This window comes from Oryzias latipes, chromosome 6, assembly GCF_053564925.1.
Source record: "Oryzias latipes strain Hd-rR chromosome 6, Olatipes_Hd-rR_3.1".
NCBI lineage: Eukaryota > Metazoa > Chordata > Actinopteri > Beloniformes > Adrianichthyidae > Oryzias > Oryzias latipes.
The window spans coordinates 25,176,600-25,189,968 of record NC_136242.1 but is presented as its reverse complement, the minus strand read 5'-3'; the positions used below and the strand labels follow the sequence as shown (position 1 = coordinate 25,189,968).

At 42.0% G+C, this 13,369-nt stretch overlaps 1 protein-coding gene across 6 annotated transcripts in view; it reads left to right on the top strand.

Moving 5' to 3' along the window:
• Positions 1–13,369, top strand: part of furinb (furin (paired basic amino acid cleaving enzyme) b) — a 98,747-nt gene that overhangs the window by 64,588 nt on the left and 20,790 nt on the right. The window lies entirely within an intron of this gene.

The following is a 13,369-nucleotide window of genomic DNA, read 5'->3' as shown; positions in this document are numbered from 1 at the left end:
TTTGGTCACTCTTGATTTTAATTAAGCGTTAGCAGGTAGCACGACTTGTTATTGAGTTACTGAGTGATTTAGCCTTCTAGTACAAACAAATTCATTTAGGAATAGTGGTGGAAAAGTCTCAGAATGATCAAATGTCTTTGCACAGCTTCAAAACAGCAATAGCTGATGCTAGAAAATGTCAGAGTTTTAAAAACCAGATAAAAATGTGCTAATTCACCTGCTCCAAATTTAGACTTTTTAGTTCGACTATTTAGACCGGCCGAGCCAGTTTAGGCCGAGCCAGTTTAGCTCGTGCTGGTTTGCAGCGCCTTCCGTCCGTGAAACCCGGGTTCGACTCCAGGCTGCTCCCTGTTCCCTTCTCTACCTCTGCCGGTTCCAAGCCCGGTTTGAGAAGGTTGCGTCAGGAAGGGCATCCGGCGTAAAACATTGCCAAAATTTACCATGCGACTTGTTCGCATGGTAAATGGGAGAAGCCGAAAGTGGAAGAAGTTGGACTATTTAGACCGGTTCTTGCTTTTCTGACGCTGCAGTTAAACCAAAGTCTCGAAAATGACCAACACTGGAAGCCGTTTCAACCTGTTTGAATTTTTAAAGCTGCGCTTGCTTCTGTTAGACATTCAGAGGTAATATTTACCGTGGATAATAGTGGAGGAAAGCCCAAGCGTACTCTGTGTCCTTGGTCAAGACAAGTGACTAGGGCCTGGAATCAGCCATATTTTGCGAGTGAGCGCAAATGAATTTGCTCGTCCTGTTCCCCTGTAAGCCCGCCGTGCATGTGCTGCATGCATATTTCTCTGTAGGCAATAAATCCATGTCACCAAGGAGGAGACGCGCACTCAAAGAGAGTGAAGGAGGGCACACATCAAGGAAGACGTTCTTCCTGTGTCATCAGCTTGAGACGTTCCTTTACAGTATTTGATGCAGTGAGCCACTGGGCTGTTTCTGTTTTTTCTTTAGGAAGGCTAGGTACTGGACGGTATTATCATTTTTAAAGCATTTACATCGCTGCCCTTTCAGTATTCAGTGGTATACGAAAATTTTTCCTTCTCTTTGAGGTACAGATGAGCCATAGAAAGAGATGAGCACAGTCTGTGAGGATCTTCTCATTTCGCAACATTGTGCTTTTTGAACGATCCGGTTATAAGCAGACAGTTCTGTGCTGCATTAAGGCATTGAGAATTCAGTGAACACCAGCAATTGGATTTCTGTTACCTGCTTCAAATGCACATGGGTGTCCAGTGGACTGTGAAAGGAAGCACTAAGCATTTGTCACCCAAACTACAGTCCAGTGGTGAAGAAACTACAAACTCTTTGACTTTAGATGTAAATTATACAAAAGAGGCTACATTCACACTGCCCTCAGAAACGTGTGTTCAAGCGACCACTTTCGATGAAAAGTCTATGTAAATGTGTGTAAATGCACGTACGCTCAACACTTTGCATTCATACGTCATTAGGTAGTGATGTTTCGATTGCGTTGTTTTTTTATTCACAAAAATGCTAGCCGTTTGAAAACTAATCATGAAGGAGGAATTAGTATTTGCGGTTTGCGCCCAGCTGGGATTATATGACACCAAGTCAGTCATACTTCAGAATTGAGCTGGGAAAGAAAAAACCTCGAGCAATTTTTGCGAGATTGTGTTGCACCAAGCTTTTAACAGTAGGTGGCGGACATGGGCTAGTAAATAGGAGCAAAAGAACAAGAAGAAAAAGCCCCTCCCTGCTTGTCCATTGTGAACACAACAGGGCTAAACACGCATTCAAAAACATGCAACACATCCTCGGTGTGAACACAGCATAACACACGCAGTCATCAATGTTCATACAGCTGTAAATTTGTAAGAAGATTATTTTTTGAACAAAACTCAGTTAAAGGTAGTGTTGTGTTGTAAAGAGAACTTTATGAGGGAATCCTCCAAAAAATGTTTTTCGTCTGTACATCATTTGTCCCTGTGATCTCTTTTGTGAAGGGAACTTTTGCCCACTAAAGCCTTCAAAGTTGCTTAAGTTCATAAATCTTTGGAGGCATTTGTTTATGCACAGCCTCATTAAGCTCCTATCACAGCATGTTGCGTCGCTCAGCTTTTGATGAGGCCATAGAAACACTTCAATTCTTTTCTTTTTCAGCCTATCCGGGATGAAATTTTGACAACGTTGTCAAATTAACAACATTAAACAACAGATTGGCGATGATGGATAGGAGCTGGTGCACTTCTGATGACTAAAGGCAACACAGACAGACACTTTGAAATGTTGCACTTTTCATTTTCATAAACGCTAAAAAGCTGAAGTACATCTGCTCAGAACAACATCAAAACATCTTCTATCTACAACATATGTGGGCTTGTTTGCACCTTGTAATGCACCTGCTCGCTCCACCAGTCTGCACACAGAGCTGCTATTTTACAAACAAAACACAAAGCAGCAGAAAAATGCACAGCTCATTTAACATTAGAGGAAAAATCAGCCAAAAAGGCCCTTGGACTGTCGGAACAAACAGGCATTTATGTTGAGAGCACAAGGAATGCAGGTAAAGAGTGTTATTGCATACCTGCTTTTTTTTTTTTTTACTTCTGTCTGGTATTTAAAGGATATTCTTAGCAAAACAGAAAAACAAAGAAACTCTCATTTCAAAACATGAGGAAGATCATATTTGTCAGTTTGAGCCAACCTTTGACAGTTTGTCAGAAATATTCTCCAAAACCTACACTGTGTTGAGAAATGTCAAAACAATAACAAAAGGGGGAAAAAAGTTCATTTATATTAGCTGTCGCATCTTGAGTGACACTGCTTTTCAAAATGAATGCTAAATAAGAAATGCTTATTTACAGAGTCATTTGTGTTACCGGTGTCTTGGTGGTTGTGCTTTGGACATCCTGTTTTTCTCCTTTTGAGCTGCCAGACTGATTTTCTGCAACAGATTCTGTCAGAAACTTCATTCTGCTGCACCTAAAATCATTTTATTTTCTCTCTACCTTCTTTCCTTGGTCTTTTTTTTTTTAAAGAGCTGCATGATTTAAAGCCACTGCTTTCTGAACATTTTAGCAGAGTATAGCCCATGGTGATTGAAGGTGACATTTCTGAGCCAAAGCCCATTCTACAAGACATTACAGATAACCCACAGTCGATCAATGTTATCCCAGTCCTGTTGAATAGATACTGATGAATGGGATGTTGAAGAAACTGTTTGCTGAGTGTGAAAATGGCCCCGTTTACACACACTTCTTTATGTTGAGCTATTTGTTTCTTTCTAGTCTGTTAGCTTTGACAGATTCGTTGGAAATTTGAAATCATTTAAACCCCCTAAGATGCTTGGATTACTTTTATTCTTTTCTATAATGATACTATAGCTGATTTAGATGGCTATTTTATTGCATGATATCGTGTTTTCGATGTATACAAATATATATATTTTTTTCTATTTAAGGGGACTGAAGCTGCTGATGTGTGCTTTCACAGTAAAAGTAAGACGTTTAGGTTTCTGGTCTGCATCTTTATTTACTTTTTTTCAGCTCCTCATGAGTCCTACTGCCCAAACAGCATGCAGATCAAATGAACTCAAATGTTTAAACTGCCAGTTGATACGATTTTCATGACCATTTTATCTGACTCGCAGCATCTAACTTGCATAGTGATGATGTGACAACGGCTGTAACGCACTTCATTTCAACGTATGCAATCACTGCCATTGAAGAGTTTTCAATATTTTTACTCCAAACTAAAATATTTAAATGTGAAATAGCAATGGTTGCAAACAGTTTATTTTGAAGATTTTTTGAAAAGTTGAGGACTGAAGCTCTGTATTTGCTTATGTATGAAGCTATCTCCTCTTGGCGCTCCTGCGTATCCATTTGAAAAGCCTTGCCGTGGGCCACAGCTGACTTGAGCTGAGCATAAAATAGCCAAATCCTTTTGGCAACTACAATGAACAGACTCTTTTCTGTCCCCCTGAAACAGAAGAACCAACAGTGCTATGCCAAGAGACACATTCTGCAGTTTAGCCAAGCATTGGTTAAACATTAGTCACAGTTCGTGATGCATATTTCAGCAGGCAGACCCCTTATAGAACAACACAAACCGTGGATAAAAGCTTATGTCCGGTCACATTGATCTGACTACAAACACAGATTCCCTCTTCTTGAATTGAGAAATGTTTGTTTCAAGGATGAGAAAGTATTTCAGCGCGTCGCTGGAAGCCAACGTGTTATTTTTTATTATCTGCTGTCACACAAATACCAACATTCGAGTCCCCGCATCCAGGTTGTTCTTGAGCTCAAAACATTTTAATAAAGAGAGATTTTGAAAGTGTGATTGAAAGATTTAATAGTGAAGCATGAATAGACAGTAGTCGTTGGGTCTGGGCCGGAGGACCTTGTGACGACCTTGGACCAAGTGAAGAGACCCCAGAGCCAGTTAGAGAATGGGGCGGAGGTGGGCCAGCGAAATGTCTGGAATCCTGATTAAAAAAAAATCAAATAATTTAAAGGCAGGAATTTGATTAGGATTGGCTTTAAAGAGAGTCGGCACTTTAGCTATTGGCTCAGAGTGAAGATCAATTAAGTGAGGTGTTAGTGATGAATCAGAATACCCAGCATACCTGAAGATGGGGTAGATCTTCCTCATTGAAATCGCATCAAAGCTTCACAAAAATGTCAGAGATGATATGCAGGATCAGCAAAAAAGTCTTGATTGCTAGCTTTTGACTACGCTTAAAACTCTTGGCCTCAAATGTGAATGGTTTAGTGCCAGTTTTTGTTTACCATCTTCCTGAAAAAAATCTCCAATTATGTTGAAACTGCTGACCGTGTATCGTCTTCCAAACAGGAAGTACCCGCTGGCTCCAAGAAGCCAAAATCCCTTAGACGTCTAGTAAAAAAGGAACCAGCTATTACTCAGACGTTATATTTGTCAGAATGACCATTCTTGTTCTGCTACATTTCATGTTTTTGATACTCCAATTTGTTTCATGATATTTTTGTTGTACAGTAGTGCAAGTTATTCCATACATAAACTGGCCAATCAGATCCCTCGATAAAAGAATGTGTTCACTTTTAGGTGGCGGTAGGAGTGACCTTTCAACAAGCTCACTCCTAATTGGCGAGAGGGGTTACCATGGAAATGTTGACTCAGACCAACATACCCCTCCCACTATTGACTTTAGTTGCACAGTTCCTAACCCCATAGATAATGTCATAGTAATGATTAATCATAATAAAGTTTTTTAGTGATAGTGCATAAAACTTTGAGTTGGTTCTTCTTGCCGCATTGCGTTGCTTTTCCACCCACTTCCCCTCATTACATGAAACTCAGAGCTGCAGCTCTTCCTGCAACCTCTGACTCGGCGTAGCTGCGGGGAATCGCCACGTCGTTCCTCAGTAAAGGATCATCAAGCTGTGGGAAGTTGATGGTGAATTGTTATGACAGTAATTGCTGCTGCTGCAGTTCAAAAATCACAGTGGAAACATTACGTTTTAATTTTATCCACCAGTAATCAAGCTTCAATTGCACTGATTTACTGATAAAACCTCACCATAGGTGTAGCACACCCCTCAGTGGCCCACTGAGCCCAGTGGCGTTTTTTTTTTTTTTTTTTTTAACTTGTCCTGTCCAACAGCTAGGCAAACAGATGAGAGCTGAGGGCCTCTTGTGTTGGACATATTTTATTTTAACAAGAGGGGTTATTCATCTTCAGACAAACCAAAGGTATGTCTGAATAAACCCCTTTTGTAATTGAGGCCAAACTTTATTAATTTCAATCATGTTTGAAAATCTTTGGTGTTGGACCGGACGGAAAAGGAAAGAGGGGAAGAAGAGAGAGGGACGTTAGAGAGAGGGGGGGGTAGGAGGGTGATAATAGGAGGGGAAGGGGGGTGAGACCATGAAGCAGCATAGAGCAGACAGGTTTACTGGTTGTTTATCGTTACGGTACGGTTCAAATGTAGTAGAATAAGGGCGGGGCCTGTTCACACACACTCAAATATTATCAACACACCTGCTAGCCGCAAAAATGTCCACATGTCAACATGCACACAAAACAGATAGTGTTCACGAACGCATACCTATGCCTTTAAACCAACTAGTGTGAAATCTTTCATTCATTCAATCATGCAAACTATTAGTGCAAAGGTGAGCTAACACCTGTGCTCAGGTGAGTGTTTATGTTCTTCTAAAATGGATGGTGGAATGTGAAAAGAAGGAGGAGCGCCCAGCCACCCCCACACCCATACCCCCGCCGCAGCAGCAGCGGCAGCCGGAATTCCCCCAACGCCACACGGGAACAGGCAGGGAACAACCGCCCCCCGGGCGACCAAGACTGCCACCCAGGCCAGGGCCAGCAGGACCGCCGCGAGGCCCCCAGAGCCAGAGAGCAGGGAGGCGCAGAGGGAAAGAGAGCGCCGCCCCAGCCCAGCCAGGAAAGCAGCCCCCCGCCGCGCCGGAAGAGCCCAACGCAGGGCCCCACCGGAGAGGGACGCCCACAGCCCCAGACGAGCACCCCACCACCACCCAGGAGTTCCGGGCATCCCCCCGCCCCGACCCCAGGTACGAGCCAGGACCCCCCAAGGGAGACCCGCTCCGCACTCCAGGCAGCCACCCACCCGGCCCACGGTTGGTCCAGGGAGGAGCAAGGCAGGGGCCCGCCGCCCCCGCCCAGGAGGGGGGAACCCTGGGGAAAAAAGGGCGGCCCACAAGGGATGTTATAAATATGGCCCGACCAGGCTCGGCCATGTTGGAAGTTTGGCGGGGCCCAGCGCCCAGGGGCAAGGACCAGGACCCACCCCCCAGGGACACGAACACCCCCGGCTCAGGTGTAATATGAACCCCCCCACCGTGCGGAGAGAGCACCGCCTGGCCCAGGGAGCCGGCACCCAAGGGACACGGCCGCCATCGCCAAGGGGCCCGCACCCCCCACCAGGGAAGGGGTAGGGGACAGATGGACCCAGGTCCCACCTTCCTTGTAAAATGTGTGTGCGTGTATGGGTGTTTGAGAGGGTGTTTGTGTGCATGTGTGTGTGTTTATGTTTGAATGTATATATTGAAGGGGGAGGGGTGTGTGTACTAAGGGGGGTGCAGTTAAAATTGGCGAGTAGGGCACTAAGGGGACATCTCCTGATTACTCACAGTGATGTCCCCTCACCCTCCACACCAAGGGGCCCTAAATGTCTAAGGTGCGGTTAAAATTGGCGGGTAGGGTGCCAGGAGGACATCTGTTGCTTGCTTGCAGTGATGTCCAAGCACCCCCCCTACCAAGGACCCTACATGTCTAAGGTGCAAATAAAACCGAAAGAGGGGGGGCCCACTCCATACGGCAACCATAGGAGGGGGGCCACTCCCAAGTAGCCCCCCCCCAAGGCGCATCGCAGGCTAGACCCCCCACCCCCTCACCCTAATATGACGGTTTTTGATATGGGCGATGTGGGCGGTCGCCCAGGGCGGCACTTTATAGGGGGCGGCATTTGCCGTGCCTGAGGCGTTACACATAATGTGCTACATACTATATTCAAAGAGGAAGCTTGGAGCTTTTAATTTGAAATTGCTTCAGCAGCCGACACTTAGTGCTTTTAGTTTGACACATCAGACTCTTAAGAATGTCTTCCTCCTATTTGCTCTTCACACTTATGGTGCAAAAAAAAAAAAAAAAAAAAAGAATACCTCAGAGTGAAACAACGTAAAACAGGCACATGAAAAGGAATTAGGCAGAACAAACACCCGTGCTCAACCCAATTTCGAAAAAAGCAGGCAATGGAGATTATTTCCCACAATTCTTTGCTCCGACACAGCATACCCGATGCGCACGTGACCACCGCCCTCTGCTGCAAGACGCTTGCGGCCACACCTCTTTGCGGTAGTCTTTGGAACATAAGTCAAAAAACTCGAGAGGGGAGCGCAACTCGCCGGTGGCTGAATCACACTAACAGGTGATTGGGAGTCTTTTTCTATCTGACAATCAACTCTGGGCCGCAGCTGCGCCTCCCGTCATAGAGACGGAGCCGCGTGTGTCAGAGGGAAGGGGAGGGGGAGGGGGGATGAGATCAGACCATTTTTTTAGGATTGAGTTTTTTTGGAGGATTTCTGCTGTTGGTGTCGCACAAATTTAGGGAAATGCCAAATATTTTTGGAGTAATCCCACTGAGTTCTAAGATTTAGTCTTTAATGTTTTATAAGACCTAAACATATTAATCACAATAAGTTTTATTTTTTAGATCTAATCCCTCTGATATGTTTCACAAAGACACACAGGACGTCACACATTAAGAAATTATTGCTAAAAATGAAGCAGGAGTCCAGCTCTAAAAAAAATGCTCTAAAAAATGATGAAAGAGCAAAAAAAATGGAATTATTTGATATATAATTTCTTATTAATATTTCCAGGCTTTCTTTGTTTTTTGTCCTGCAGCATGTTCATATTTGTATAATTTTGACAGAATATATTTATATGGAGAACAAAATATTACAAGTTATTTAAGGTTTAACTTGAGTTATTCTGGATTAATGTTCCTGTTTTATTCATATTTATGTTCAAAAAGTTCAGTTTAAAAGGTTTAAAAGTTTAGCTTTAGTGTGTTCAGTAAACATTTATCTTCTTCGGCCCAAGACCTTAAGCGTGTTTTTAACTTAGGCCCCTGTGTGACTGAGTTTGACCCCCCTGTAAAATCCATGCATTTTTTTGTGTAAAATGGCTAAATAGAAGATAGGGAACACAGCAGGATGTTGTCAAATTTTGTATGTGTGCGGGGGGGGGGGGGTTACTCGCCCAGGGAGTAAGTTAGTGTAGAACCGCCACTGACTGAGCCCCATAGGACATGTTATAGAAGTGCTGTATGCAAAGAAAGGTGCTCTAATGATGCAGCAAGATTAAGCCACATGCTAAAAGAAATGAAATTATGAAGTTATAATGTAAATGACAGGACTCTAAATGAATTTCTTAAAGCACGACTTTCAAAATTAGAGGGTGGGGCAGCAGCCTGAGCCACATATTTCAGTAAAATCAGTCAAGAGTTGGTCCGCTCATGATTCTGGATTGCTGGGAGTAGAAGGGCTGTCATCAGCGGTGAGATATTTCACATTAATCCCAGCACCTATAGCTGTGGTGTTATGCCGATGGGACCCGCTGGTGGAGCTGAAACGGCGCCCTATATTAGCATTTCAAAAACATTTTTTTTTTAGCATCCTTAACGTTTTATTTTTCTTTCCTTTCTTGTCTGTGTAAATCTGAGAGCATATAAAAGAGCATTTTTTTTTCTTTCCCAAATGCCAACTCCAGGTGCAGTACCTCCTTTTACAGTTTAAATTCCAACACAAATGTATTCCATTCAGTTTGCTAATCCTCACCCTTTCTGTTGTGCTCCTTAGATATGGAAGCTCACATTGGTTATGGGAATAGTTAAGCAGCCTTTCATGTGAGCTCTGGTTTGCGCAGTTTGTGGCATTTGCCAACAACATGTTCCCATACCAATGCTTTAGTCACTACAGTTGTTATGCTCTGGGAAGAAGCTGGCTGTGTTCTTTATTTTTTATTTTATTTTTTTTCGTCTGCCTTTGAAAATTCCAATTTCTCTTTATGTTTTCCAACCTGCTCCTCTGATGGACTTTGCCTGCTGCTGCTTCCCTGACGCTTCTTCCAATCTGTTTTTAAATGGATTTCAAATGAAGCCATTCAGTAATGTCCTTTTGAAACCATTTAATTTCACAGACACTCAGAAGCAAAAACTGTATGCTCGACATAAACCCCCTTTGTGCGCTCTGGCATGTTTGTACCTTCCAGGATGTATTAAGCCGTCTGGCTATCTTTAGTGAGTGATTGACCTGGAGTAAATCTTTCTGACATGAACTCACGCATACGCGTGTAGGCGCACATGTAAACAAGCATGGTCTTTTTTTACATAATGGCTGAACTCTCTTTGGCATCTCTGTAAATGTCTCTTCAGGCCCCGAGCTCTGCACTCACTCTGTCCTCGCTGGCCGAATCCCCTCCATGGCATCACATCTGTAGCTCGCTGGCCTGAAAATCTGCCTTTTCCAGATCATTAAGCTTTTTTTAAGGGTACTGGAGTAAACATAATAACAAAACTATGAACTGAGGGATGCAGCTAATGCTGTTGTCGAGGAATATATAAGAATTTCAGAAATAAACACCATCAATGTCTAAATACGTTGTAAAAATTACCAAAAAAAACACATTTCTTTTAAATGCTAAAAAGCGATGACAAACAAGCATCATGAATCTGATTTCTGGTGTTTATTTTTAAGCAGAAGTCACTCACAGCTGACACATTAAGCTGTTATTTGCGCTGTAATTGCAGTGTAAATACCAAATGAGCGCAGATTGCGAGCATGCAGTGTTCTGCGCCGCGCCATCTGGATCTTCATTCAGCGATTGGCCACCTTCAATGGCTGCTGGCTCTCTGGCTGTTTGTTCAAGAATTCCAAAACAATATGCACGCTTTTGCAAATCAGGGCTCCTGTTGTTTGCACTCAATCATCTCCGACTGTCAGGAAATTGTAAAACCCCTGCAAGTGGAAAGTGAGAGTGTTTATTAGCCTATTTTACATTATTGCTCAAAAACAAATGAGGAATGTGCACATTTTATTTCCAAGCAGGAACTGTTGTTTGACAGTGGCTCCCTGTTGAGCCCCAGAACTTAAAAAAGTACTCATTTAGATTTCAGATCCCATAGCTATAAGTACATTAGAATACAAAAGCGCTTTTAGTGGAATTGTGCCTCATTAACCTTAATGACCAGCTTTTTCGGTCAATAAACCCGCACAATTGCATTTTCTCACTTCCTTTTTTTTTTTTGTAAGTGTGCAAAAAAATGATTATTTGATTATGTGACTAGTCTTCCTATTTTTTTTCTTCTGAATTTATTTGTGGTTTCAGTCACAAATAGGGACAAGTTTCCATTTATCTCCCGCTCTGTGCAGCCTCTATATAATAAAAGATTTGTGAGGGGCTTGTAGAGCAAGGCAGGCGTTTGTCAGACGAGCATTTGTGAGCATCTGTGATGAGCAGGCACGTCTTTTCCTATTTAGTACTCCGATAAAAGCGCGAACAACTGGTGCACGCTGAAAGGCTGCATCTGATCATGACCTAAGTGCAGAATAAAGGCCAAACACGTTTGCTTTTTCTTTTCTCTGAGAAGTGCCGATTATACAAGTTTCTCCTAAACAGCCTGTTTTTGTTGTTTTTTTCTTTTAAGCTACATAGAAATCGTTGTGCTTGCGCAATCATCTATTTCTATGATCAGCTCAGAAACAGCCTTTTTCTTTTAAGGGAGAAAATTAAATACGTTAACCTTTAAGACACGCTGTTGATGGTTAGGGGACACGTCAAATCTCCATCACATGTTTTTAAATGCAGAATGAAATTGGCCAGCAGTAAAGTGAGTCACTTAACCTCTTGTTAAGAATGACGGCATTTTAATTGCAACTGTGATGTATTGCACTCTGCCATATGTGCTGAGGTCCTTGTTTAAGGGCATATATGTCAGGGAAAAATAAGCTCCATCAGACAAGTTGATTGCTTGCCTTAAAATCACTTTAATGCTCCTTGTTGCTGAGAGACCAGATCATAAAAAGAAATGATTTAGACAGCGATGTTTTACAACATTTTATTTCTTTTAAATTTTTGTGTTTTTTACTGGAATAAAGTGCTTTAGAGGTTATAATTTCATAATGTCTTTCACAGCTTTACATTCTAAATCAGGACTCCAGCAGGAGGTGTGATCGTGACCCTGTATGAAAAGGCTGCACCCTCCTGCCTCTTCATCAGCGAGGTTGGGACAAAAGAGGACACGATTTCGAGTCCGTCTAAAACAGAGCTCTCGATGTAATTGCCTTTGCTGATAACATTCACAAAGCGCATCTAGGAGGCGAACCGTACTCTTCCCAATCAGATATCTGCTCTGCAATCACGAGGAAATCTTAACGATCTGCGTTAAATGGCCCTAGCTCTTTCTTTACCATCTGTTTTGCATCTGATCACACTTCTCTAAGAGGTCCAAATGTCAATAAAAAACACATTCAGTGCATTTTTGCTGAGGATTTCTATAAAACATGCAAAGCTGTAGAGTTGTCATTATAGACGCTGCGGGGGCTGCAGCTGGAGTGGCTTTTGTTGTGAAGTGCGGGGATATTGGACAGCTAGACAATGCCCTATAGGAAACCTGTCTGGTCTTTGAAACACAAGAACGGGTAAAAGATTTAATTAAGGGGGCTGTGAATAATTCATGGACATCAATAACTTCTCAAAATTTGTGTTGGAGTCCGGGGCCACTTTCTGTCCATTAAAGTCGGTTTTTGACAGGTCTCAGCATTTGCAGAGTTCCAGTCAGTAGTTTTCTGATCTGAAGAGCCTTTTTTATTTTTTTCACCCTGTAGACCCTGCAGCTACCAAACTTTCCTTTAGAACCAGTTAAAACATTGTTTAATAAAGAAGGATTTATTATGATTGAACTGTCTTTAAAACTACTTACTATTCGGTCTGCTTTTCTAAAAGAATGAAGTCATTCAACAGTTCAGTTAAAAGTTCATCTCCATATAGATGTCTCCAATGTAAGAAAAACACAAATATCACATAACCCTAACCCTTAAACTGTATACAGCGTTTGAACCAGATTTCACGGATGACAACCCAAAATGAACCTGATGGTTGTCCGTGTGACAACCTGGTCTTTTATTCAACATTTTGGTATTTTTCGACTATTTTTCAAAGTTTTTGGGAAACCGACGTCCGACTTTTTAAGATAAAACCGAGTGTACACGAACAATGTCACGTGACTTCCGAACAAACCGAGTACGCCCGAAGACATCGCAAATGACAACATTGCACCTGCATGTCTTGTTTAAAAGATCAGGGATATTAGTCTTTACTGCTACTGCAGCACACAATGTAACATGGTATCATTTACACATGTTTTTATTTGAAATAGATGTTATATCATTTTATAACTTTTCATCACATATAAATATTACTTTTTATTTGGAATGCTGTACTAGTCCCAGTCCATCCAAGTGTTCTAAATTTTAAAAATACTCATTAGGTTACAGTGTTGGTTAATGTAATCAATTTTCTGATATATTATAGGGTAAGATAAAGTATTTTCATTTAACGGTAACAGTATTTGATTTACATGGCAATACTTTGTGTAACCAGATGCTTCTAAATGTAGTAAAATGTTTGTTTTTAGTATTTAAAGAGTTTTTTAAATGTCCATCATAAGAGGCAGTTGATATTAGATGTATAGAAGAAATAAAGATGTAAGTACTGACATCTGAGTAGGATTCGTTGCTGTTGAATATTGGTATCGAAGGGCAACCAAAAATTGGGGAGGAAAACCAAATATTACTTGCCACCATTTTTTTCCCTTAT